Source organism: Taeniopygia guttata, chromosome 32 (assembly GCF_048771995.1).
Source record: "Taeniopygia guttata chromosome 32, bTaeGut7.mat, whole genome shotgun sequence".
NCBI lineage: Eukaryota > Metazoa > Chordata > Aves > Passeriformes > Estrildidae > Taeniopygia > Taeniopygia guttata.
In genome coordinates, this window is record NC_133057.1 from 3,025,933 (window position 1) to 3,050,207 (window position 24,275).

Below are 24,275 nucleotides of genomic sequence, written 5' to 3' on the forward strand. Positions count from 1 at the left end.
ACTCTAAGCCGCACCGAAAAGCGGTCACAATACGAACCAACCCAGTTTACCAGCTGGAGAAAAATACCCTTTTGGGGCTGCGGGAGAAAAGGGCATCTCGCCAAGGAATGCGGGTCCTGGCCCCAGGGGAACGGGACAGGGGAGGGAGCGTGCGAACCGCACGCAGCCTCCTCCCACCGCAAATACGAGGCGGCTCATCTATGCCAACCCCCAGTGGGGTGGGGAGCCCTCATACTTCATACCCCCGCCAGCAACACAATTGCAGAGTTTCCAAACATAGCCCGCGGTACCTTCGTACCCACCGCCACCGCCAGCAGTGCCTGTGCCGCAGGGTCAGCGGGGGACGCCCCGGAACGGGACCCCTAAGTGGCCCTGGCCATGAAAGTGGGGAGGGAGCCCCCGAGGGTGTGGGGGACATGCCGCCTCTGTGGCAGTCGGGACCCCCACGTGGTGGGACTCCAGCTTTGGGCAGACACAAGAGCAGACTGCCCGATGTTCCCGCAGGCACTGTGGCCCCGACACTGGCGGTCCAGGGAGATCCCTCCAATGAACGGGGTGGGAGGGCTGTCCCGAGCTTAGAAAAGCACCCAATTAGTAGCTATAACGCTGCATACAAAGAAAGAGCCAGAACGGACAGTAGCAATCCACCCCTACATTTTACAAAACTCTCCACCCCTGATAGGAAGAGACATCCTTACTATGTCAAGAGTCAAGATTACAAATTTATAATAAGGGCCACTGCTGCACACCCACTGCTGCCAATCAAACCTGACCTTTAAAACAAAACTAATGAGAAGCTGTGAGTCTTATTTGCAGGACATGCTTGTGGACCGTCCCCGTGATGCATACACCCCTGCTCCAGAGGGAGATAACGGACCACCAAACCGCCAGACGAAACCCCAGAATCCCACGGCGGTGAGACCCAGACATGCACAGTGTCTCTGTGCGATTTTACTGTTAGGGCTTGTGGCCGGGGGGCAAGCTGACCCAGGCCACCACCCTCACCAGACATTTAAGTAAATCGTGCAACATCTTTCAAGTGACAAGGTATTCAAAGAGATCACCACAGCAAACACCCCATCCTTCGTGTTCCACATAGCCAACCTGTTTAGAAGCTACCTTACTAACCCTAAGCGAAACCAAATCGGACCTGACTAACCCCTATTAGTTTTGCTATAATATTAAAACCCCCTTTCTACGAAGGCATTGCTTTAGACACCCCTTTCAGTCACTCCACAGCCAGTACCCCCCACCAGTGCAGATGGGACACTCCCCGCAGAGGACCAATAAGTGTGTGATCCCATCTGCATCTGGGATGTAAGTTTGCCAGAGACCCAGAGTGAATCCTTATATGTTCCTTGCCAAATTTAATGACTCTATCAATTTCTGTGTCCAAGTTCCAACTTTCTAGGGTCCTGTATCACTCAGACGAAGAGATATACCACCTTCTCGAGAAACCTGATAACCATCGCAATGCTGCTTGGCCTGGGAGCAGCTGGCACAGCCACAGGTGTCTCAGCCATCGCAACCCAGCAGCACAGACTCTCTCAGCTGCAAATGACCATCGACGAGGACCTGCAGAGGATCGAGAAATCCATCTCCTATCTACCTCTTGTTCATGCAGCAAAGAGGACTGTGTGCAGCCCTGAAAGAGAAGTGCTGCTTTTATGCAGATCATACGGGAGTCGTTAAAGACTCCATGGCAGAACTCCGAGACAGACTGGCTCAGAGAAAGAGAGACAGGGAAACCCAACAGAGCTGGTTTGAACCCTGGTTCAATCAATCACCTTGGCTCACCACTTTAATTTCCGCCCTGGTAGGTCCACTGGCAATACTGCTTTTGGCTATTACCATAGGACCATGCCAGCTGAACAAACTAGTTTCATTTGTTCAGGCCCGTCTAGAAAGGGCAAACATTCTGTTCATAGGCCAGCAACAAATGCTGTAAACCAAAAACTGCAAACACAGTCAGTCGCAAAAGCCTTCAAGACTTGCCTTGAAAAAATTACTCAGGTTTACCAAACCACCCTTTCCTTACCAAGTCACAAGTTTGTACCTCATTCCAGTGCCTATATCTACGACTACTCATTTTAAATATGATAAGGGGATGGGAGATGTGGTAAATAGGGACAGGCGAACGGAAGATCACGGGATGTGACGGAAAGAGAGACCCTTCCCCCTTCTCCCTGCTTCACGTTATCTATTAACCCCAGAGCATGTAACCACACCTAACCCAGTAGTTTTCCACTCCCGATTAACCCTTGAGACCCTACCAAACCCCCTCTGACGTAGCAAAGACCCCCAAGACTATTTAAACCCATGAGATAAGATAATAAAGGTTTTCGACCATCCACCAAATTGGTGTCTGTGAGTGTCGTTAGCCCGAGTGGCCCGGACAGGCCGGGCCGCCGTGCTGCTTCTTGGAACCAGGTCGCCGTTGTCTTTTATAAAGGCAACACTTCCTTCCCTTCCCTTCCCTTCCCTTCCCTTCCCTTCCCTTCCCTTCCCTTCCCTTCCCTTCCCTTCCCTTCCCTTCCCTTCCCTTCCCTTCCCTTCCCTTCCCTTCCCTTCCCTTCCCTTCCCTTCCCTTCCCTTCCCTTCCCTTCCCTTCCCTTCCCTTCCCTTCCCTTCCCTTCCCTTCCCTTCCCTTCCCTTCCCTTCCCTTCCCTCCCTCGCCCAGAGGAGCAGACCCTGTGCAGCACCCTGGATTGGTGATGGCCCATCAATTAGGTCCTACCAAGTCTGTGTTAATTGCGGAGGAGCTTTGTTTTGCCTGCTGGCATTGCTGCTCAGGCTGTGTCTTTGCAGATGTTCTTGATGGCTTCTCTCTTTTCCTGGGCATGCTACTAGAGGATGTCCAAGCCCAGATGATCCCACTGAAGGAGATGTGCCCTCAGCCCAAGGATGCTCAGCATGGGCTCCCCCAGCCCCTCAGGGCCCCACTGCTGGTCACAGCAGCCCCTGCCTGGCTCCTGCCTGCCCTCACCGTGGGCATCCATGGCTGCTCCTGGCCATGGAGCTCAGCCAGTGCTGGTGCCGGGTGGGCTTTGCTGTTGGAAACACCTGGACATATCTCTGACAACACTTATTGCTTTATTTGAACATAAAATGTGGGCCAAGCCCTGCCCTGGCAGGTGGGGCCTGCCCACCTTCAGTCATGCTAGGGGAACAGGACCAGGGGGCTCAGGGGCAGAGGGTCTCGTTGTGGAGGGGTTTGTTTTGGGAATGGCTCAAGATGGTCCAGAAGCTGCGGCAGGGCAGATGGGGACAGACGTGAAGAGCTGGGAACATGGGTCAAGTTCTCTCTGCCGGAGTTGTTAGGCTCATCTCCTGGAGATGCACATCAGCACCTTGGGAGAGAGCAGTGGCTGAGGCCCCAGCTGCCAGTGGCACACAGGGAGCCTCCTGCACAGCAGGGCCCAGAGCTGGCAGGGCTCCCCAGCACGGCTGGAGCGGCTGGCACACCTTGGCCCAGCTGGACAGCTGCCCCTCAAGGCCCCGGCGAGCAGGGGACGGCTCTGGGCAGGCTCCCTGGCCAGGAGCGGGCCCCAGAGCGCCTCTGCCTTTCAGGGGCAATCTCGTCCTTGCTCTTTCTCCTCCCCACCTTGCTCTGCCTCTGCCCTGTGCCCCTGGGGCTGCTCTTGGCCAGGCAGCCTCAGTGGGAGCCAGCACTGGCTGCAGCCCCAGCGGGCCCCGCAGGACAAGCCTCAGCAATGAAGAGGCCAAGGAAAGCACTGGGCACAGCAGAGCCCTCAGCTGAGTTCTTTGGACAGCCATGGACTGGCCACAGCTCCACTGCAGCCTCACTGGGAATCTTCCCTGATTTTTACCAGCCTTTAAAGGAAGCTGTTTGAGGTTGAGATCAGCAAAACACTCACCATTTTCTGTTCCAGCAATACCAGATTCCGACAGAGCACATCATCAGGCCAAGTGCTGCACCAGCCACAATGACCATCAACTTCATCAAACAAGATGTTCCCCGGCAGAAATCTCTTCCCATGCTTTTCCAGATTTTCTCAGCACGTGTTGAGGTGCCAGCTGCATCTTGGGAGCAATGGGGAGCGTGAGCCATTGCTATGCCGCACTGCTGAGCTGGCAGCAGGGTGGATACGGCCAGGACATTCTCACTCTCTGTTTCCCCCTGAGCTGGGGCCTGCAGGCACCTTGCTGCCTCTTGGCACAGGACTGCTCAGTGCCCAAAGCCCTGAGCCTGCATGCAATAATTCCTCTGTGCTGTGCTGTGCTGCTCCCAGCAATACTTGTCAAAGAGGTGGATAAAGACAAGGAAAATGCCCAGAGTTTTGGAGCTGCTCCAAAACTCCACCCTCCAGCAAACAGGTGCCTCTCTGCATCTCCCCAGAGAGTAGGAAACTGCAGGCATCTCAGGCCCATGGTGCAGCTGGGCCTCCCTGTCAGCTGGTGCCAAATGCCTTCCTGCAGAGGCTGGGGAGAAGCTGCAGCCAGGCCAGGCTGGGAAACAGCCCTGCAGGCCGTGAGAGCAGCAGCGGGGCAGCGAGGCTGCCATGGATTCCTTCCTGCTGTGCCAGGCACAGCCTGTGCAGATCTGCAGGGACAGCCCCCGGCTGCTGAGTCCCAGGGGAAGGGGGAGGGAAATGCACCCACCATGCTGTCTCTCCAGATCACTCAGGATTTCTTCAAGATGTTTTGATTCCTCCCTGGATTTACTCCTTCCTATATGTTTGTTCTTTCCTCTCAGGGGACCTTAAGAGAAATATTTCCATTTCCCAGGCATGGATACCACAAAACCCGTGCGCAGCCTGTGGAGTCAGCAGGGACACACTACTCACCCCTGCGATGGAAGCTGGGCTTGCGAGCAACATGCACCAAAGGACCTGAGAGAGTCTTCTCTGCAGCCACACCTGTAACTCAACAGCCACAGAAGCCTCTGTCATCTCTGCAGATCTGCACGGGCAGCACTGAGCCCCAGGAGCGGTGAGGGGATGGCCCAGGGCGAGGGCACACACGTGCGTGGTTCTGTCCTGGCACCTGCAGCGATGCCCCCCTGGCCGAGCTTTGGGCTCTGAGCTGGCAGCTCTCGCAGGGGGAAAGGCCTTGACCTACACTCACCATCTCCCAGAGGCTCAGTAATGGGTATGGGTTGGGAATCCAGATCCTCTTCATCCTCACGTTCAGCTGCAAAGAAAGGCAGGACAGAACACCACCGGGGACACTGCTGAAGATTCTCCTTCAGGCTGCAGTGGCAGTGAGTGCCCCTGGGCGATTGGAGCCCTCCAAGGCATTCCCTCAGCTCTGCCTTCCACTCAGGAGCAGGGGCAGGGGGACCATATGCCAGTGCTGGCCCTGCACTGGGATGGAAGGAGCCCCTTGTGGGGCAGTCAGGGGAGAAAGGACTCCCTGGAGTTGCCAGCAGGTCTAAACCCAGCCGCAGACAGGGCCAGGGCTTGGCAGCAGCAGCAGGAGCAGCTCAGGCTCCCTGGGGCTGGCAAAGGAGCTGAGAAAGGCTCAGCCCCGGGACACAGCCCTGGGCCCGGCCCTTCCCTCTCTGCTCTTCTCTGGGGCTGCACAGAGCACACGGAAGGACACACTGGCATTGCACATGGGTGGATGATGGACAGCTAAATGCTCCTTCCTCCCACTGACAGTGGTCCTCCTGTGGGATTGCTGTTGGGCATAGGAGTAGGAATTTGGGGGACAGGATTTCTAGAATCCATCAAACTTCAAAGGATCTTAAAGGAAATCACACATAAATATTCCTCTGGACAATGATTTCTCTGTTAGGAAAGGGTTGCTGATAACCTACCTTCACCAGACTCCAAGATCCTTAAACCGTGGTTTACCAGTCTTTCCAAACGCTTCAAGTTACGGTCCCAATCTAGAAAGGAGCACAGATGGGAAATGTTCCATGGTGTGCTGGGATCCCCCTTCTATGAGGAAGTGAGCACTGCAAGGGGCTCAGGTAATGCTGTGAGCCCGCACTGCCAAGCAGCAGAGAGAGCAGCTCAAGGCTCAGCAGGGCTCAGGCCCAGAGGCACAGCAATTACCTCCTGTGACTGTGCCTGGCAGCGCCTCCCTTCCTGCAGCAGAGGCTGCCAATGAGCCACTGCTTCCTCTGGGAAACTCAGCCTTCAGCACAGCCTCTCCTTCCATCTCTGGGGAAAGGAAAAGGGACAGCTGGATCATTTGGGCTGTTCACCAGCAGGAAGGTGGCATCTTCAGGAGGCAAAGCTTGTCTCAGTCATGGATGAGATTCAGGATAAAGACCAGGTTACTGGGGCTGCTGCAGGGCCCACCCTCCTTCAAACATCTGCCCCTCCAGATGTGCTCAGTGACTGGGAAATTGCAGGGGATCTCAGAGTGTGCATGAGCCAGGGTGCAGTTGGGGCTCCCTGTCAGCTGGTGCCAAATGCCTTCCTGCAGAGGCTGGGGAGAACATGCAGCCAGGCCAGGCTGGGAAACAGCCCTGCAGGCCGTGAGAGCAGCAGCGGGGCAGCGAGGCTGCCATGGATCCCTTCCTGCTGTGCTAGGCAGGGTCTGTCCAGATCTGCAGGGAAAGCCCCCAGCTGCTGAGTCCCAGGGAAAGGGGGAGGGGAATGCACCCACCACGGCGTCTCTCCAGATCACTCAGCATCTTCTCCACGTGTTTGGATGTCTCTAGAGCCTTACTGTTTCCTGTAGGTTTGTTCCTCCCTCTCAGAGGACCTTAAGAGGAGTATTTGCATTTCAGATGGATGGATCCCACAAAACCATGGCTCAGCCTGTGGTGTCATCGGGGACACACTACTCACTCCTGCGATGGGAGACGGACTTGTGTTCAGCAACCAGGAAAGGAGCCTGAAATGTCCTCCCTGCAGACGCACCTGCAACTCAATAGCCACAGAAGCTTCTGCCAGCTGGTTCCTGCCAGGTTGTCAGTGAGTATTCTTTTAGGAACATTATCAGTATACCTGCACGAGACTTAAGAGGCTGGAAATCTTCATGGAACCAAGCTGCTGGAGAAGCCTTCCTAGCATGCTCATCTAGAAGGGAGCACAGATGAGAACCAGTTCCTTGTGTGCTGGCATCCCCCTCTCTCTGTGGGAACTTGGCACTGCAAGGGGCTCAGGGAAGGCCATGGGAGCCAGATGTGAAAGGACAAGGCCAAAGCTGCACAGGGGCCTGGGGAGCTCTGGGCTGTCTCTTGGCCAGTCTCCACACTTTGGTAGGCCCTGTGCCACATCCCTGGGAGGGCAGCTGGAGCAGCCCATGGGCCACGGGACTTCACTCCCTCCCACAGAGGAAATTCTACCTAAAGCCCAGGGGAAAACCATCCCCAGCGCTTCCCCGGGGAGCAGGGAGCGCTGTCCTGGGAAAGGGGAGCCAGGCTGCCGGCTCACCTGCTCCCCGCGCTTGCAATGGAGCAGCCTGGGCAGCCCTGGCAGGCAGGGCCACGGCCAGGAGGAGCAGGAGGAGGAGGCGCAGAGCAAGGGCCATGGTGCCTTGCCCTGTGCCAGTCCCGCCGCTCTTGCTGCCACCACTGTCCTGACACCGCTGTCCCAATGTCAGCACCACTGCTGCCACCGCCGCTGCTGCCGCAGCAGTTGTGCTCAAGGACTGCCTGCTCGGGCGTTGTGGTGCTCTGCAACCACGGAGCTCTGGGACCTCTGTGACCTCAGAGCCTGCTCTGGCCTCAGCCTGCTGCGACCCCAGAGCCTGCTGGGACCTCATGGCCTTAGCTGTACCCCAGAGTGTACATCTTTCAGTACAAATGGATTGCCCTGACTGTAAATATTTTGCTTCATCCAAGGGCCATTGCTCAGCAAAACCTTTATTTTGCCTGCTGACATTGCTGGTCAGACTGTGTCCCTGCACATGCTCTTGATTGTTGCAGTACAAATTTCATTTATTGTTTCTTTCCTAGGTGCTTCGTTCTGTTGTACCCCCATGTTCTCCCCAAGTTTGTTCACCTCTGGCTTTTACCCTCCCTCAAAGCTGACCCCCATGCCATTCCCCGCCCCTTGTTCCAGCTCTTTCCCTGCCTGTCATAGCAACCCAGCCCCTTGGTCCCCGAACCTTCCCTGGCACTTTCCCATCGGGCCAATCCCAGATTGCAACACCTTTTTGGGATGCCCCAATTCCTCAAGGCCCCATTGGCCCGTGTGACCCATCCTCTCCACCCTCCTACCCCAATGGGCTCCAGACACTGGATGTGATCCCCTCACTCCTCCCCTGAGGATTCCCTCTTGGTGAGCTGTTTGTATCCACCCCTTGACTTGTATCTTGCACAGGAGTGCCGTGGGCTCTCTGTTTCTGCTCTCTTCACCTGAAATAAACTCTTTCTTGTGGAACCTCAAGGTGGAGAGCTGCCTCCTCTCTCCTCTGCCTGGTCCCTGTTGTGGCTTGTGTCTGGCTGTAAGAGGCAATCTGAAGACCCTCACTCATTTGCCTGCCGATTGCCACGAGAAGGAACTCCCTTCCTCCACTGCAGTTCTGGATTGGAGAAGGCAACAGTGCAGGTGCAGCCGCTGTACCGTTACGTTCTGTTCCAAACGAGGCCTGCCAAGAACTTGGCAATAAGTTGGCAAGGACTTGGCGAAGACCCAGCGTGGACCCAGCACAGAGCAGCCTTCTGCAATTCCTGCTTCTCTCTCCATCTTTAAGCCAAATGAACTGTTGGGGTGACTCTGGTGGTCTCTCACTAAAGACCCCTCATCTGCCTCCTTACCACCGTGACAGACGGAGATCAAGAACCCTCCCCCAAGGACTGAGGCTAAGACCCCTACCACAGAGAGTGGTGGGGGGGGAATGACATGACCTGTTCTTCTCCAGTAACTTCAATGGACTTAGTCATTATTGTGTTTATTCATCCTGGATGATTTTCTGTAGATACACCTGTTCCCCCAATTGCAATTTCAATAGACTCTCATTGTTGTGCATGTTCCCCCCTTTTCCTTCTGTGAACTATAACTGGACCCCTGGGTTGGGTAGGATTTCGGAGGCTCTCCCCAACACAACAAGACAGATCCCCATCGTCCAGAACACTGAGGACCTCGCCTGTGTTGGTAGCTATTCCCATCCCCTCTTCTCTCTTCTCTCTCTCTCTCTCTCTCTCTCTCCTTTTTCTTTATTTTCTGACCCCACTATCGCATTTATTCTTTTTTGGCCCTTAATAAAGGTGCATCTGTTGTGATTAAACTCATAGTCCCCTGCTATTTGTCTTTTGCACTTTGGGATCAGCTAACGAACCATCATGACCCCCCGCTATAAGCGGATCGTGAAACTGGCGCCTTAGAGCAAGAGGCTCTCAAGGTTCTGCCTCTGGTAAATGCCCATAGCGAGGCGGTTCCCCACTCCTGGTGTGGTGCCGGAGTTCTGAGAGCTAGACTGAGTTCTGGTAGTGACTTCACCAATCTACAGAATGTCCCTTCTTCAGTGCCTGCTCTGGTGCCCTGCCGTCTCACACACCAGAGCGTGATTCACATACTGCAGCCCAGAGTTCGGTTTTTGCAACATTGAAATGGGTGTGGTCAGCAGGATTGCTGGGGATAAATCGCTGCAGAACTAAACAAAATGTGTGCACCATCCCAGGCTGGATTTAAATAGGCACAGGAATTTGGGAAAGATGACTACAAGATAGCAGATAACAATGTAAAAATCAGCTGGAAATAAAAGGAGGAAAGGCTGAAGGTGTGATTTGTGCACATTTGGGGGTTTATTTTTCTTGGGTCCAAAGCAAAATCAGAAGGTGCTAAGTGCCCAAAAGATTGGAAATGTGGAATGTCCTCCATAGCAGAGTGTTGGATCTCTGGGTCCTTAAAACAATTGTATTGTGCTGGAACAGTGGCAGTTTGAGCTGGTGCCTCTGGGGGACCCTGAACAAAGAACCTCTTGGCTTTTATACCCTTCCAACTGAAGTGTGACAGTCTGGGGCCTTCCTGCTGTGTCCAAGTGGCCGGTCACTGGCTGGCACCACAGGTCCCCAGGTCCTCTGCTGAGCCATCCCTCTCCTACAGTCAAGTTTAGTCTGTCACCTTTGGCTTTTCTCTCTGATCCAACACTGCCACGGTGTCTGTCCTGGAAAATGCTTGCCCAGCTCAGCTGGACACCGAGGTCAGCACTGGCCACCTTCCCAATCCTCGGGAGGTAAGGACAGCAGCTTTGGGTTCGGAATTCCTCAGCCCCAGGGAGAATTTGATGACGATGAAAAAGGCAAGGAGTCGTCTTTTTCAGGGATTTGTAATCCAACCTTATTTAGCAGCTCAGAAGAACTACCTCCATCACAGAATAAACTGCCTGCAAAAGCGTCGAGCAGGCTTTTTGCACAGGCTTATAACAGTGGGTGGCAACCAGGGGATGGCCCAACGTGGGCCAATGAGATCAAACAGAGGTGTGGAAATCAGGGTAACATACATGAAGGAACACCAATGGGGAAAGAGGGTAGGAGGAGACCTGTCTGTCCGGCCTATCACTTGACGTTTTGGGTAGAACCTTCCAGATAGAAAGGAAGGGCTGCCGAGTGATGGACAGGTCCAGGGGTGGGGTCCTCAGAAGGGCAACATTTCAGTGGAGGAGGGAAAGGAGGATTGACATAGGGATGGGAGGAGGCAAGGGAGGGCAGGACCCCTTACAAGGGGGTGCAGGACTCAACCACTGAACAAACCGAACAAACTAAATAACACAATACAGCACACCACCAGGACCACAAGAGCACATCGTCCTGAGGACGTAAAAATGCCTGTTCTTGCTGGAGCATTGCTGTTGCGTGACACCCTGCAGGCAGAGCGGGCAGCTGTAGGGATGTTGACTTGTTTCCCTGGTGCCAGCCGTGCAGCATGCATCAGAGCTCCTGGGTGTTGGTGCTCGCTGGGACACGGCCCGGCACCACGGGGAGTTACAAAGCGTCTTCAAGGAATCCCCACACATTGAACCATATGATTTAGCCTGGGATTTTAAGTTGTTTCTCAACTTGAAGAGAGCCTAAACAAGTCTGTAAAAGGCCTAAACAAGTCTCCTATGAATTCTCTCCCTGGCAAGTTCAGTTCCACCCCCGAATGGCCCTCAGCATTCTCAAGGCAGCGGCAGGAGCCGGGTGCTGACCCAGAGCCCCGTTGGGCAGGGAGAGCGCGGCACAGAGTGAGCCCTTGCCGCCCGGGATGGCCACAGGCCCAGGAGAGCCGGGGGGGCAGCGCCAGAGCCCTGCTCAGGGCCCCCCTGGCTCCTCTGGCATCGGTTCCATCCCCACGGGCGCTGAGCGGTGCCGGTCCCGCCGCTCTGCCTGCGGGGCTGTCTGTGCCAGGCCCTGATGGAGGCAGGGCCGCGGCTGTGGCCCCTGGGCTCGGGGCGCTGCCTGCCCAGCAGTCAGCATCGTCCGTGCCGTGCCCGTGCAGCGCGACCCGGCGGGGCAGCTCCGCCTCGCCCCCTCACCACAGCCATCCTGGCACGGCGGCTGCCCCTGGGCAGCGGCAGCCCCGAGCCGGACGGGCCCGGCAGGGAACCCGGGAGGGCTCCGTCCCCTGCGTGCCTCAGAAGAGAGTCCAGCCCCACTGCGTGCAGCAGGAGGGACGCAAAGCACTGGCACGCTTAGCAGAGTCCACAGCCCTCTCCACATCTGAAATGAGACCCCAAAACCCCGTCCTATGCTCAGCAAAGACCCCCAGCCCCCTGCACACATTGGGAAAGATCCCAGTCCCCCTGCATGCCTCACATAGAATTCCAAATCTCATGCATAACTTCAAGTGGACCCCAGTGCCCTCCATGTCTCAGAGGGAGCCTAAATTATCCCTGTGTGTCTCACAAGGGACCCTAGCCCCTCGTGCACCTCATGGGGTCTCCAAGCTCCCACACGCCTTATGGGGAAGCCTGGGGCAGCGACGCCAAGTGTTTTGACCTGGAAATCAAGTGTGGTTGCAGCTGGGTTGTTGTGCCTCTGGGGCTGTTTATCAGCCCCATCAGGCCCCAAGGCCACACAGCCCTTCCCTTCCCTTCCCTTCCCTTCCCTTCCCTTCCCTTCCCTTCCCTTCCCTTCCCTTCCCTTCCCTTCCCTTCCCTTCCCTTCCCTTCCCTTCCCTTCCCTTCCCTTCCCTTCCCTTCCCTTCCCTTCCCTTCCCTTCCCTTCCCTTCCCTTCCCTTCCCTTCCCTTCCCTTCCCTTCCCTTCCCTTCCCTTCCCTTCCCTCCCTCGCCCAGAGGAGCAGACCCTGTGCAGCACCCTGGATTGGTGATGGCCCATCAATTAGGTCCTACCAACTGTGTGTTCATTGGGGAGGAGCTTTGTTTTGCCTGCTGGCATTGCTGCTCAGGCTGTGTCTTTGCAGATGTTCTTGATGGCTTCTCTCTTTTCCTGGGCATGCTACTGGAGGATGTCCAGGCCCAGATGATTCCACTGAAGGAGATGTGCCCTCAGCCCAGGGATGCTCAGCATGGGCTTCCCCAGCCCCTCAGGGCCCCGCTGCTGGTCACAGCAGCCCCTGCCTGGCTCCTGCCTGCCCTCACCGTGGGCATCCATGGCTGCTCCTGGCCATGGAACTCAGCCAGTGCTGGTGCCAGCTGGGCTTTGCTGTTGGAATTACCTGGACATATCTCTGACAACTCTTATTACTTTATTTGAACATAAAATGTGGGCCAAGCCCTGCCCTGACAGGTGGGGCCTGCCCACCTTCAGTCATGCTAGGGGAACAGGACCAGGGGGCTCAGGGGCAGAGGGTCTCGTTGTGGAGGGGTTTGTTTTGGGAATGGCTCAAGATGGTGAGGAAGCTGTGGAAGGGCAGATGGGGACAGACGTGAAGAGCTGGGAACACGGGTCAAGTTCTCTCTGCCGGAGTTGTTAGGCTCGTCTCCTGGCGATGCACAGCAGCACCTTGGGAGAGAGCAGTGGCTGAGGCCCCAGCTGCCAGTGGCACACAGGGAGCCTCCTGCACAGCAGGGCCCAGAGCTGGCAGGGCTCCCCAGCACGGCTGGAGCGGCTGGCACACCTTGGCCCAGCTGGACAGCTGCCCCTCAAGGCCCCGGCGAGCAGGGGACGGCTCTGGGCAGGCTCCCTGGCCAGGAGCGGGCCCCAGAGCGCCTCTGCCTTTCAGGGGCAATCTCGTCCTTGCTCTTTCTCCTCCCCACCTTGCTCTGCCTCTGCCCTGTGCCCCTGGGGCTGCTCTTGGCCAGGCAGCCTCAGTTGGAGCCAGCACTGGCTGCAGCCCCAGCGGGCCCCGCAGGACAAGCCTCAGCAATGAAGAGGCCAAGGAAAGCACTGGGCACAGCAGAGCCCTCAGCAGAGTTCTTTGGACAGCCATGGACTGGCCACAGCTCCACTGCAGCCTCAGTGGGAATCTTCCCTGATTTTTAGCAGCCTTTAAAGGAAGCTGTTTGAGATTGAGATCAGCAAAACACTCACCATTTTCTGTTCCAGCAATACCAGATTCCGACAGAGCACATCATCAGGCCAAGTGCTGCACCAGCCACAATGACCACCAACTTCATCAAACAAGATGTTCCCCGGCAGAAATCTCTTCTCATGCTTTTCCAGATTTTGTCAGCACGTGTTGAGGTGCCAGCTGCATCTTGGGAGCAATGGGGAGCGTGAGCCATTGCTATGCTGCACTGCTGAGCTGGCAGCAGGGTGGATACGGCCAGGACATTCTCGCTCTCTGTTTCCCCCTGAGCTGTGGCCTGCAGGCACCTTGCTGCCTCTTGGCACAGGACTGCTCAGTGCCCAAAGCCCTGAGCCTGCATGCAATAATTCCTCTGTGCTGTGCTGTGCTGCTCCCAGCAATACTTGTCAAAGAGGTGGATAAAGACAAGGAAAATGCCCAGAGTTTTGGAGCTGCTCCAAAACTCCACCCTCCAGCAAACAGGTGCCTCTCTGCATCTCCCCAGAGAGTAGGAAACTGCAGGCATCTCAGGCCCATGGTGCAGCTGGGCCTCCCTGTCAGCTGGTGCCAAATGCCTTCCTGCAGAGGCTGGGGAGAAGCTGCAGCCAGGCCAGGCTGGGAAACAGCCCTGCAGGCCGTGAGAGCAGCAGCGGGGCAGCGAGGCTGCCATGGATCCCTTCCTGCTGTGCCGGGCACGGCCTGTCCAGATCTGCAGGGACAGCCCCCGGCTGCTGAGTCCCAGGGGAAGGGGGAGGGAAATGCACCCACCATGCTGTCTCTCCAGATCACTCAGGATTTCTTCAAGATATTTTGATTCCTCCCGGGATTTACTCCTTCCTATATGTTTGTTCTTTCCTCTCAGGGGACCTTAAGAGAAATATTTCCATTTCCCAGGCATGGATACCACAAAACCCGTGCTCAGCCTGTGGAGTCAGCAGGGACACACTACTCACCCCTGCGGTGGAAGCTGGGCTTGCGAGCAACATCCACCAAAGGACCTGAGAAAGTCTTCTCTGCAGCCACACCTGTAACTCAACAGCCACAGAAGCCTCTGTCATCTCTGCAGATCTGCACGGGCAGCACTGAGCCCCAGGAGCGGTGAGGGGATGGCCCAGGGCGAGGGCACACACGTGCGTGGTTCTGTCCTGGCACCTGCAGCGATGCCCCCCTGGCCGAGCTTTGGGCTCTGAGCTGGCAGCTCTCGCAGGGGGAAAGGCCTTGACCTACCCTCACCATCTCCCAGAGGCTCAGTAATGGGTATGGGTTGGGAATCCAGATCCTCTTCATCCTCACGTTCAGCTGCAAAGAAAGGCAGGACAGAACACCTCCAGGGACACTGCTGAAGATTCTCCTTCAGGCTGCAGTGGCAGTGAGTGCCCCTGGGCGATTGGAGCCCTCCAAGGCATTCCCTCAGCTCTGCCTTTCACTCAGGAGCAGGGGCAGGGGGACCACATGCCAGTGCTGGCCCCTCACTGGGATGGAAGGAGCCCCTTGTGGGGCAGTCAGGGGAGAAAGGACTCCCTGGAGCTGCCAGCAGCTCTAAACCCAGCCGCAGACAGGGCCAGGGCTTGACAGCAGCAGCAGGAGCAGCTCAGGCTCCCTGGGGCAGGCAAAGGAGCTGAGAAAGGCTCAGCCCCGGGACACAGCCCTGGGCCTGGCCCCTTCCCTCTCTGCTCTTCTCTGGGGCTGCACAGAGCACAGGGAAGGACACACTGGCATTGCACATGGGTGGAAGATGGACAGCTGAATGCTCCTTCCTCCCACTGACAGTGATCCTCCTGTGGGATTGCTGTTGGGCACAGGAGTAGGAATTTGGAGGGCAGGATTTCTAGAATACATCAAACATCAAAGGATCTTAAAGGAAATCACACATAAATATTCCTCTGGTCAATGATTTCTCTGTTAGGAAAGGGTTGCTGATAACCTACCTTCACCAGACTCCAAGATCCTTAAACCGTGGTTTATCACTCTTTCCAAACGCTTCAAGTTACGGTCCCAATCTAGAAAGGAGCACAGATGGGAAATGTTCCATGGTGTGCTGGGATCCCCCTTCTATGAGGAAGTGAGCACTGCAAGGGGCTCAGGTAATGCTGTGAGCCCGCCCTGCCAAGCAGCAGAGAGGGCAGCTCAAGGCTCAGCAGGGCTCAGGCCCAGAGGCACAGCAATTACCTCCTGTGACTGTGCCTGGCAGCGCCTCCCTTCCTGCAGCAGAGGCTGCCAATGAGCCACTGCTTCCTCTGGGAAACTCAGCCTTCAGCACAGACTCTCCTTCCATCTCTGGGGAAAGGAAAAGGGACATCTGGATCATTTGGGCTGTTCACCAGCAGGAAGGTGGCATCTTCAGGAGGCAAAGCTCTTCTGAGTCATGGATGAGATTCAGGATAAAGACCAGGTTACTGGGGCTGCTGCAGGGCCCACCCTCCTCCAAACATCTGCCCCTCCAGATGTGCTTAGGGACTGGGAAATTGCAGGGGATCTCAGGGTGTGCATGAGCCATGGTGCAGTTGGGGCTCCCTATCAGCTGGTGCCAAATGCCTTCCTGCAGAGGCTGGGGAGAAGCTGCAGCCAGCCCAGGCTGGGAAACAGCCCTGCAGGCCGTGAGAGCAGCAGCGGGGCAGCGAGGCTGCCATGGATCCCTTCCTGCTGTGCCAGGCAGGGTCTGTCCAGATGTGCAGGGAAAGCCCCCAGCTGCTGAGTCCCAGGGGAAGGGGGAGGGGGAGGGAAATGCACCCACCACGGCGTCTCTCCAGATCTCTCAGCATCTTCTCTATGTGTTTGTATGTCTCTAGAGCCTTACTGTTTCCTGTAGGTTTGTTCCTCCCTCTCAGAGGACCTTAAGAGGAGTATTTGCATTTCAGATGGATGGATCCCACAAAACCATGGCTCAGCCTGTGGTGTCATCGGGGACACACTACTCACCCCTGCGATGGGAGACGGACTTGTGTTCAGCAACCAGGAAAGGAGCCTGAAATGTCCTCCCTGCAGACGCACCTGCAACTCAATAGCCACAGAATCTTCTGCCAGCTGGTTCCTGCCAGGTTGTCAGTGATTATTCTTTTAGGAACATTATCAGTATACCTGCACGAGACTTAAGAGGCTGGAAATCTTCATGGAGCCAAGCTGCTGGAGAAGCCTTCCTAGCATGCTCATCTAGAAGGGAGCACAGATGAGAACCAGTTCCTTGTGTGCTGGCATCCCCCTCTGTCTGTGGGAACTTGGCACTGCAAGGGGCTCGGGGAAGGCCATGGGAGCCAGATGTGAAAGGACAAGGCCAAAGCTGCACAGGGGCCTGGGGAGCTCTGGGCTGTCTCTTGGCCAGTCTCCACACTTTGGTAGGCCCTGTGCCACATCCCTGGGAGGGCAGCTGGAGCAGCCCATGGGCCACGGGACTTCACTCCCTCCCACAGAGGAAACCCTCCCTAAACCCCAGGGGAAAACCATCCCCAGCGCTTCCCCGGAGAGCAGGGAGCGCTGTCCTGGGAAAGGGGAGCCAGGCTGCCGGCTCACCTGCTCCCCGCGCTTGCAATGGAGCAGCCTGGGCAGCCCTGGCAGGCAGGGCCACGGCCAGGAGGAGCAGGAGGAGGAGGCGCAGAGCAAGGGCCATGGTGCCTTGCCCTGTGCCAGTCCCGCCGCTCTTGCTGTCACCACTGTCCTGACACCGCTGTCCCAATGTCAGCACCACTGCTGCCACCGCCGCTGCTGCCGCAGCAGTTGTGCTCAAGGACTGCCTGCTCGGGCGTTGTGGTGCTCTGCAACCACGAAGCTCTGGGACCTCTGTGACCTCAGAGCCTGCTCTGACCTCAGCCTGCTGCGACCCCAGAGCCTGCTGGGACCTCATGGCCTTAGCTGTACCCCAGAGTGTACCCCCTTTCTGTACAAATGGACTGCCCTGAGTGTAAATATTTTGCTTCATCCAAGGGCCATTGCTCAGCAAAACCTTTATTTTGCCTGCTGACATTGCTGGTCAGACTGTGTCCCTGCAGATGCTCTTGATTGTTGCAGTACAAATTTCATTTACTGTTTCCTTCTTAGGTGCTTCGTTCTGTTGTACCCCCATGTTCTCCCCGAGTTTGTTCACCCCTGGCTTTTACCCTCCCTCAAAGCTGACCCTCATGCCATCCTCAACCCTTGATCCAGCTCTTTCCCTGCCTGTCATAGCAACCCAGCCCCTTGGTCCCCAAACCTTCCCTGGCACTTTCCCATCGGGACAATCCCAGATTGCAAAGCCTTTTTGGGATGCCCCAATTCCTCAAGGCCCCATTGGCCCGTGTGACCCATCCTCTCCACCCTCCTACCCCAATGGGCTCCAGACACTGGATGTGATCCCCTCACTCCTCCCCTGAGGATTCCCTCTTGGTGAGCTGTTTGTATGCACCCCTTGACTTGTATCTTGCACAGGAGTGCCGTGGGCTCTCTGTTTCTGCTCTCTTCACCTGAAATAAACTCTTTCTTGTGGAACCTCAAGACGGAGAGCTGCCTCCTCTCTCCTCTGCCCTGTCCCTGTTGTGGCTTGTGTCGGGCTGTAAGAGGCAGTCTGAAGACTCTCACTCATTAGCCTGCCGATTGCCACGAGAAGGAACTCCCTTCCCCCACTGCAGTTCCGGATTGGAGAAGGCAACAGTGCAGGTGCAGCCACTGCACCGTTACGTTCTGTTCCGAACAAGGCCCGGCAAGAACTTGGCAAGAAGTTGGCAAGGACTTGGCAAAGACCCAGCATGGACCCAGCACAGAGCGGCCCTCTGAAATTCCTGCTTCACTCTCCACCTTTAAGCTGAATGAACTGTTGGGGTGACTCTGGTGGTCTCTCACTGAAGACCCCTCATCTGCCTCCTTACCACCGTGACAGACGGAGATCAAGAACCCTCTCCCCAAGGACTGAGACTGAGACCCCTACCACAGAGAGTGGTGGTGGGGGGAATGACATGACCTGTCCTTCTCCAGTAACTTAAATGGACTTATTCATCATTGTGTTTGTTCAGCCTGGATGATTTTCTGTAGATACACCTGTTCCCCCCATAGCAATTTCAATAGACTCTCATTGTTCTGCATGTTCCCCCTTTTTCCTCTGTGGACTATAACTGGACCCCTGGGTTAGGTAGGACTTTGGAGACTCTCCCCAACACAACAAGACGGATCCCCATCGTCCAGACCACTGAGGACCTCGCCTGTGTTGGTAGCTATTCCCATCCCCCCTTCTCTCTCTCTCTCTCTCTCCTTTTTATTTCTTTTCTGACCCCACTATCGCATTCATTGGTTTTTGGCCCTTAATAAAGGTGCATCTGTTGTGATTAAACTGATAGTCCCCTGCTGTTTGTCTTTTGCACTTTGGGATCGGCTAATGAACCATCACGACACCCCGCTATAAGCGCATCGTGACATTAAACTGGCGTCACGGACAGGATTTCTGTCTAGGCAGAAGGGTGCAGGTTCTGTGTAGTCTGTAACAGGGGAAGGACGTTTCTCTCCAGCTGCACCTAGCCTGCCAGTCCAAAATGTTGAGCAGTGTCTGGATAGCAAGGGGAGAGATTCAAATTTCCTGCAGACTGCACATTGCCTAGGTGAAAAAAGCACCCACACTGTCTTCAGAAATTGCAAAAGATCTCTTAGTGCAAAAGGCGGGACACTGTGTTGTTTTATGTTTGAACTGCCTGGGAAGGAAGGGACAACTTGAGGAAAATATGCAGAGCCTCCTAGACAGATTTTGTCTCTTTACCCACCCAGGGAAGAGAAGGGTGACACAGCAAAGGCTGTGTGCTTTGCGTAACTTAAGTTTGTACCTCCCTGCCGTGGTTTTGGTCCCATCACAAAATGAGTAATAATCTTAATGCTAAAGCTAAAGATGAATTTTATGCTCTACTAGCTAAATACAATGCCAAACCTTCTCCAGGAGGAGAAGAATGGGCACAAAGTAACTGGTTTAATTTGGATAATGTGGTTGATAGAATATGTTTTTTACAACCTGATACAAAATTTAAACTGGGCAGAAATAAAACCATCTTATGCTCAGTTTTGGGAGCTTGTCTTATGGCAGCTGTAGAAACTCGCTTTGAGAGAAGAGGTGAGGAAATGCAATAATAAACTCCCTTCAAAACTTAGCTGAAATTTTGCAAAAACAATTAGATGAAGAAAAGAATAAAAGTAATTTTTTACAAGCTGCCCTTAAAAAGGAACAGATTAAAAATGCAAAGCTCACCAACAAACTAAAAGAAACAGAGGAAAAGGAAACTCCTCACATTAACCAAGTTTATCCTCACAAAGAACTTGAGGCAGTAAATAATTGTGGGGAACATTGCTGCTCTCATTTAAGACCCTTAATTAAAACAGAATATAACTATCTCAGTGATGATGATCTTGAACCCCACATCACAACCAAACACATGCCATACGCTGCTACCGAGTTAGCTGAGCTTAAAAGAAAATATGGACGCCTCCCATACGAATCAAAAACAGAATATGTTTTCCAGGTGTCCTTCACTGGTGGCAATCAAATTAAATTAACTGAACAAGAAGCCAGTGGGTACTGGGGACACAGTGTCTTCTTAACAACAGGAGATAAACGTGACTCGTGGTCCCTGACACAACGTGTGGCTTTTTGGGCTGGGGGAACAAGCCCCTTGGAAAGGGGAGATCCTGTAGCTATAATTAGCACCCCTGACCAACTCCTAGAAAGTGTGTCCAAAGCCACTTGTCTGCAAATGATTCACAGAAAGAAATTATTCCTGGCTTTGAATCCCCAATGAAATTACCTGTGAAGCCTGAAATAATGACCCCTTTAATTTGTGGGCTTCCAGAAACACTCAAACCTACTGCCATAGCCTTACAGAAAACTACAGCAGCTGTATCTCCTGTAGAAAGACCAGACAGATTTCCTAGTAACCAGAAGAACTCATTGGTTCCCCTTTATGACTTGCTGAGGAAAGGAGTAAAATGGGATTGGACTTCTTCTCAGGAAGAAGCATTGCAATTGCTGATTTTTGAAGTAACAGCTCATCAAGCTCTGGGTCTCGTTCATCCTACAGACCCCTTTCAGGTAGGATGGGGATTTGCTGTCTCAGGATTGTCAGTACACATTTGGCAGCGGGGACCCGAGGGTCCAACAAGGCCTGTTGGTTTTTATTCCCATGGTTTCAGAGATGCTGAGAAAAGGTACACTACCTGGGAAAAGGGATTGTTTGTGGTCAGCCTGGCTCTCATTGAAGTGGAAAGACTTGCACTACAACTACCAATTGTATTGAGAAGCCCTTTCAGTGATACTAAGACAGTCACTACTGGGACCCCCCCTCCTGACGGGGTCACCCAGAGGGCCTCGGTAAGAAAGTGGTATGCTCAGATTGAACATTACTGTAACATCTTTACAATAACAGAAGGAGCTGTGAAAAATTTGGCAATACAAGAAACTGAGAGCTTGGACAGCAGCCAGGACAAACCTGCCTCTGTAATCCAAGTAGCCCCTCCTTTCTGCCCTGAACAATCAGCAAACTCTTGGTTCACTGATGCCTCTGCTAAACGAGAAGGGAAGGTGTGGACATACAGGGCAGCAGCCCCCCACATTTCCCCTGCTGAACTAATTAATGAGGGAGAAAGCAGTTCTCAGGTCAAGGAGCTGAGAGCTGTCTGGAGTGTTTTCCAACAAGAAGCACAGAACGCCTCTCTTGTCTGTCTCTACATTGACTCCTATGCTGTGCACCAAATGATCCTGATAATCCAGCACATTACCCTGGCCAACCTGTTCTGGTGGACATCCCTTACTATAGGGCTAGTACCACTTGTGCTAAAACCCCCTCTGAATAAATGTGCATGGAAAGCCTCTGGTGCTCTAGGGAAAGAACATTGGATAAATACATGCAGGATAATTCCATCATTCTAACCTCTTCTGCCTCTCGCTGGCAGGATTCTGTTGTGTTTACTTTTACAGAAGAACTCCGAGGGACATGAAGACCACCTAATTCATGATAAAACTGGTAATACTTTCCTGCATCCTACCACAACCCCATGGCCAGAAACCAGCTGAGTGGTTGCGGTCTGAAATAATTGTGGTAGCATGCAGAAAAAGTGAAAAGATCTCTTTAAGCACAAAAAGGTTTGTACGCACTGAAGCGTACAGGATTGTTGGCACAATTTCACATTAACACAAACTGCAGAAGTAGTTTGTCTTTGGACAAAAATACTGAAGCACTTTCTTTTAAGTTTAAAGTATTGATTTAAATACTAGGGAGAACTTGATGTTAATGTTGTGATATCTACCACCCAACCACCTGTTATGCTTACCCCAAAAATTTCTAAAGTTGGACCATATATAATCAGGAAAACTGGCCAACGACAAATATTGTTCAATCCAGCATGGTCTCTTAAACAAGTTAAATTGCTAATGCAAAGCAATGTCTCTGAAATTCAGCCAGCTTGTTCACCTTTCTTGCAAACTTCTTTCCAGGGGTGGACGACCTGGTTACGACAGTGGAACCCTTCTAAAACACAGATGCCAAGAGACATAACTGGTGTTGTGGGAACAAGATTGGGAATTCTAAATAGTATTAATTCAGAAGTATTATTGAATAAATTGGCTGCTACAACTAAAGATTTGACCCAATTACAACAACCATTGCAATCGTCCTTATCGGCCTTGGGAACGCATCAGTGGCTGCTAACAAACTTATTACCAAATTGGGAAAAGGCAAATATGAATGACCACGAATTGATAATTGATGCACTCAATGCTACACAAAGCAACGTTTCCTTAGCCCTTAGCTGCATCCAGGCACAATTATGGATGCAGTCAGTTGCTGCTTCAATTATAAGAGAAGGTGAAGAAGGCACGTTTCCTATGGAAATTCGGAAAATAGTTTGGGACAGTGCCACTGACTTTGAAAAAGATTTCCAATCCTGGTAGAATTTGGTGAACTTTACTTATGACCCCACTGCAAACTTAGCCACAGCTTTTGTGTTAACCATACGCAATGCCTCCGTGCATTCAATATTCCCCATTATTGCATTAGGATTGAATCATGATGGAGCCACTCTCTATCCTTCTGAGCATAGAGAACGGGCCCGACAAATTGATGATAAATGGCAAACTGTTAACTTAGAATCTTGTATTGTCCTAGAACAACAAGGGTTCATCTGTGAAGGCAATGCAATTATAGCTCAGGATATTTGTCTGGACACTGAAAAAAATATCTGTCACTTTGAAATCCATCCTAATGAAACTCCTAAAACATTCCTTGTATATATAGGCAATGGATGTGCATGCTTTAGAACTGCTTGTAACACAGTGTATGTAGAAGACACAGTAGCAGATACTAAAAATCATTCAAATTTTTGTGCTTGCAATTTCACTAAAATTACAGGATGTGATTTTTCTTTTGAAGCTCTAGTTACTTCATATCAACTTTTAGAATCTAATTACACGCTGATCCATAAGCTATTGCCTACCCCCATTGGAATGAATCTTACTCTGGTAAGGCAATTGTTGCTTCACCAGGACTTAATTGAAATCTTAGGAAAAATCAAGGAGAACGGACAGAAAACACTGGTAACTATTCATCATGATGTACAAGAAGTACATCGGGTTATAGAAAGGGTGAAAAGTGATGCAGAACATAGGTGGTGGGATACACTTTTTGGGTGGTCACCTACTGCTACAGGTATCCTGAACAAATTGTGTCATCCCATTGTTGTCCTTTTGATTTTAGTTTTGATTGGCTTTGCTTTATCAGCAATCTTGCTTATTATGAATTGGAGAATGATAAAACAATTAACAAAATTGACAGCTATAATTAATGCACACCACTTGGCCGATGTGCTTTATACTATAGACATCCCCATGACTATAGACACAAAGCAATTATAAGATTAGAAGATTGTTTGTTTTAGTCACTTAGAAAACCTGATTTGAATTCTTAAAGATTGTTTTATTAGTTTATTATTAAAGAATTGTTTTATTATTATTTAATCAACTCATTGTTTATTGATTAGAAAATTGTTCCAATTAATATTGATTCAATTTATACTAATTATTGTTATTGTTTTACTATTTTCCCGGTTCTTTTTCCCCCTCCTTTTTCTTTCTTTTTTCCCTTCTCTGGGATATGCTGCCAACACTAGACGAGTCCTGAAGACTTCACAATGACACTACAGAACCCTGCTGAAGATCTCTTGAGGGCAATCGTCAGTCACAGGGTGGAGTAAGAGGCCGTCTGAAGACCCTCACTAATTTGCCTGCCGATTGCCACGAGAAGGAACTCCCTTCCCCCACTGCAGTTCCGGCTTGGAGAAGGCAACAGTGCAGGTGCAGCCACCTTTACCATTACGTTCTGTTCCGAACGAGGCCTGGCAAGAACTTGGCAAGAAGTTGGAAAGGACTTGGCAAAGACCCAGCGTGGACCCAGCACAGAGCGGCCTTCTGCAATTCCTGCTTCACTCTCCACCTTTAAGCTGAATGAACTGTTGGGGTGACTCTGGTGGTCTCTCACTGAAGACCCCTCATCTGCCTCCTTACCACCGTGACAGACAGAGATCAAGAACCCTCTCCCCAAGGACTGAGACTGAGACCCCTACCACAGAGAGTGGTGGTGGGGGGAATGACATGACCTGTCCTTCTCCAGTAACTTAAATGGACTTATTCATCATTGTGTTTGTTCAGCCTGGATGATTTTCTGTAGATACACCTGTTCCCCCATAGCAATTTCAATAGACTCTCATTGTTCTGCATGTTTCCCCATTTCCCTCTGTGGACTGTAACTGAATCCCTGGGTTAGGCAGGACTTTGGAGACTCTCACCAACACAACGAGACGGATCCCCATCGTCCAGACCACTGAGGACCTCGCCTGTGTTGGTAGCTATTCCCATCCCCCCTTCTCTCTGTCTCTCTCCTTTTTATTTCTTTTCTGACCCCACTATCACATTTATTGTATTTTGGCCCTTAATAAAGGTGCATCTGTTGTGATTAAACTGATAGTCC

General features: G+C 52.8%; 1 pseudogene; it reads left to right on the top strand.

Moving 5' to 3' along the window:
• Positions 1-21,809, top strand: part of LOC140681155 (uncharacterized) — a 56,420-nt pseudogene extending 34,611 nt beyond the window's left edge.
• The last annotated feature ends 2,466 nt before the right edge of the window (positions 21,810-24,275 follow it).